Genomic DNA, 4,161 nt, shown 5'->3' on the forward strand with positions numbered 1-4,161 from the left:
CTGCAGTGAAGCTCTGTCCAAACAGAGATGAATGAGATGAACTCGGTTAGGGGCATTCTCTATCTGATGGGTGCAGGTATAAGGCAGTGATGTGGAGCTGAGACTGATAGCCTCACTTGGCCAAACACAAGAAGTGTAGGCGGAGGAAGCTGCTAGGAAGGAACATTCCTCCTATTCCCTTATGGACAGATTATCTAGAGTAGCATTCCCGGCCTCTTTCTGCCCCTCATCCACTCCTTTTGAGAGAAGGAGAAGTGGCATTTTGGCTGGAATTTAATCTTCCCTCTGCCATGCAGTGGCAGGTAAGCTTAAACCCTCTGCCCCTGCAATTACTTCAGTTTAATTCCAGGGTTACATGTTAGAGAACCCCCTTGGTGGTAACCTAAGCTACATTCTGCAAACAGCTTCACCAGTAATCAAGATAATATTTTAATCTCCATCTGCCGGATCACTATGTCTATCTCTTTAGTCAGTTCTGAACTTGACTAAAAAAAAATGTGATAATTTATTGATTCCCCAAACTCTTAACAATGGTACATGAACTGGGGACCTCGGAAAGGAGATAATGTGTCCAGTTTGGGGATAAAAATAACGGATACAGCCTAAGCTCGTGGCTTTTCACCCTGTCAGTCTGCGGTGACCTGTATTTGGCTGTGTGGCTAGTTTTTGCTGCTGTGTAGTTGGCTTCTAGTAGGCCTGGCCTTGTAGGTGGCTTAGGCCCTGGGCTTAATTAAGGGAACCACATGGGAAAATGATCTTGGTGGCTCACTGCAGATTATGGCGGCTTTGCCTACAGGCAAAAGGATATTTTTATACAGGAAAGTGTGGTTTTCTATACAGACAGGGTTGTGTATAAGGGGGCTGCTGCTTGGGCCTTAACAGATGCCCAGCTGAGAGGTCAAAAACAGCTGACCTTGAACAAGGCTGTGGCTTGTCTTAGTATTGCAGGGAAGGCTGAGAGAGGGATTTAATCATCAAAAGAGAGTCTTTGAATCTCAGTGAAGGCTTACCTTGAAACAGGTAGAGTCCCAGGAACAATTTTTTTTTGCTCCTCTTGCTGTGCTTCTACAAAGGTACCTAAATTCCATGTGGACCTTACTAGTGTGTATATGAGGTTTCCAGCTGTGAATTGTTAATGCCAGGCCTAACTCGTCTGCTATTGAACTGGCTGCCTCAAGGACAAAAGGGAATGGGGGCAGAGCAATTTCTAGTGTTCTTTGTCTTTTATAATTTATTTTAAAGGCCATAGCACCTGATATTCCCAGACAGTCTCCCATCCAAGTACTAGATAGGCCCAACCCTGCTTAACTTCTGAGATCAGGTGTGTTCAGGGTGATACGGCCTTAGACAAGTGTTCTGTCTTAAGAGTGTCTCCTGGCTGGGTGTGGTGGCTCATGCCTGTAATCCCAGCACTTTGGGAGGCCAAGGCAGGCAGATTGCCCTGAGGTCAGGAGTTGAAGACCGGTCTGGCCGACGTGGTGAAACCCTGTCTCTACTAAAAATTAGCCAGGCAAGGTGGCATGTGCTTATAATCCCAGCTACTCGGGAGGCTGAGGCAGGGGAATTGCTTGAACCGGGGAGGTGGAGGTTGCAGTGAGCCGAGATGTCGCCACTGCACTCCAGCCTGGGCGGCAGAGCAAGACTCCGTCTCCAAAAAAAAAAAAGTGACTCCTGTAATGCTGCCTCACTGGGAAGTCTCTAGGCTTGCTTTGTGTCTTAGTTTGCTTTCCTCCAAGAGCTGAGTTGAGACTGGGTGTAGATAGGGTGTTTTTTTTTCCTTTTTGTTTGGCTTTTGAAATGACCCCAGGAAGCTAAAGTGAGAGGATGAGGTAAGTGAGAAAGGGAAAGCGAGAAAGGGTGTATTACGGAGTTGGTTTTCACCATGGACAACAAGAACCCTCTGGGAATTGAGTAGACTTCACTAAGGTTGTCTCTGGAGCATGGGAAGCCGGGCTACTTATCTGCTGTGCCCTGTTCCCCACGGATTGACAGCAGGCCCCTTGCTTGTTGGCACAAGGACTGAGTGGCCTTCTCAGGCTTTGGAGGGGGGCCTGAAGCAGACAAGCCTTGGGAAGTGTTTGAGGGGGGATACTGGCAACATGCCAGAACTGTCCCACTCAGTTGTGTTGAAATCAAATGGGCTGCAGAGGGGATGTGGCATGAGGACCCCAGAGCTTCTGCTACAATTTGTTAGTTATATAAACTCTGACCATGACTTTGGATTTCTGAGGCCCACAAAACAGTAGCAGGTTTTAGGAATAAACAAATGCCATCAGTCCTTATTATGCAGAGAATATGCCATCAAAAAGAAGTAAAGTAGAAAATTATCTTGATAAAATGATTTCAAATCCAAAGGCTATAAAGGCTTTGGCCTGGAATTCTCAGCTTCTAGAAATCAAATTAACTCAGGAAATCAAAGAGGAGCAAAAGGAGCTTGAGAAATATATTTCAAACTACTATCAGAATAGAAGGAAGTGAGAAAACAAAATAAAATAATGGAAGAAAATATGATGAAATTGTAATAAAAGACTTTTTTAGGAGATGTGTTGCAATCTAGAAACTAAACTAGAAAATATAGAAAATTTTTTGTTTGTTTTTTGATGTTTTAAAGCTCATATAGGCAGATATGAAAGGGAAAATGAGACATGCCTAGGTGTAATTATTCTTAACAGGGTTTTATAAAAGTGAAAACGGTTTTATTTATTTTAGTTTTCTAAAACTTATTTTATAAACAGTTTTTATTTACATTTTTAATGGATACCTAATGTACATATTTATGGGGTACATGCAATATTTTGATATAAGCACATAATGTGTAATGATCAAATTTGGGTAATTGGGATATATCCATCACCTCAAACTTTATCATTTCTTTGTGTTGAGAACATTCCAAATCTTCTAGCTATTTTGAAATGTACAATAAATTATTGTTAACTATAGTCATTCTTTTGTGCTACTGGGCATTAGAGCTTATTGCTTATGTCTAACTGTATTTTTGTCCCCATTAACCAACCTCTCTCTCTCTCTCCTACCCTTCCCAGCCTCTGGTAAACATCATTCTACTCTTTCTGAGATCAGTTTTTTTAGCTTCCACATGTAAGTAAGAACATGTGATACTTGTCTTTGTGTGCCTAGCTTGTTTCAGTTAACGTAATATTCTACATAATGTTTGTCCATGTTGCTGCAAGTGATATGATTTCATTTTTCTATAGCTGAGTAATATTTCATTGTGTATATATTACACATTTGCTTTATCCAGACATCCACTGATGGACATTTAGATTGATTCAATATCTTGGCTATTGTGAGCAGTGCTGCGATAAACATGGGCATGTAGATATCTCTTTTATATACATAGACTGATTTCCTTTCTTTTGGATATGTACTCAGCAGTGGATTGCTGGATCATGTGGTAGTTCTAGTTTTAGTTTTTGAGGAACCGCCATACTATTTTTCATAGTGGCTGTACTACTTTCCATTCCCACCAACAGCATACGAGAGTTAAGAGGAAACTATTTTAGATGTTACTAAATCAGAAATAGTGACTGGGGTCCAACAAAAGTAAGAGAAGCAATGTCTTAAGGAAAAAGGCTGGAATTACTTCTCAAAAGATGCTGGAAGCCAAGCATGACTGAAAAACAGTCTCTTAGAGCTTGCAGATTGGGTCAGCTATATCAGGGGATTATGGAACATTTGAGAGACTACTAGGAAAAGGCATGATTTGGAAAGCTCCAACGTGGCACAGACATCATGTGCACGTTGAGGGAACATACCCAAGAAATGTGTGGAATTCATACATAAAGAGAAGGCACAGGGAAAGTAGGAATATTAAATAGATAATAATAATAAATAAAATAGATAATAACAGATAAAATCCAGGCCTGTGTTGACCTGATGGAGACCCTATCCTGAATGGGATTATCCAACTCCATGGGATTTTAAAGGTGGGAAGGTTGGTTTGTACAGTGGATGACCATGGTAGACCCAGAGTGTTTTGATTAAGAACGTGCAAGAGAAAATCTGAAGAATTTTCTGAAATCTTGCCTGAGCCAGAAATTGAAGGGAAAGTAAAACAAAACAAGATAGGCAGAATCTAGGAAAAATTTAGCACTACGTGTGTTAGAATAGAAAGGAATGCCTTTAAGAAGCAGGTTTAACCAT

At 41.3% G+C, this 4,161-nt stretch overlaps 1 pseudogene; it reads right to left on the minus strand.

The window, feature by feature from the left end:
• Window positions 1-1,240: 1,240 nt before the first annotated feature.
• LOC112135690 (5S ribosomal RNA) lies at window positions 1,241-1,349 on the minus strand (annotated as a pseudogene).
• Between the last annotated feature and the right edge of the window lie 2,812 nt (window positions 1,350-4,161).

This window comes from Pongo abelii, chromosome 9 (assembly GCF_028885655.2).
Source record: "Pongo abelii isolate AG06213 chromosome 9, NHGRI_mPonAbe1-v2.0_pri, whole genome shotgun sequence".
Taxonomy (NCBI): domain Eukaryota; kingdom Metazoa; phylum Chordata; class Mammalia; order Primates; family Hominidae; genus Pongo; species Pongo abelii.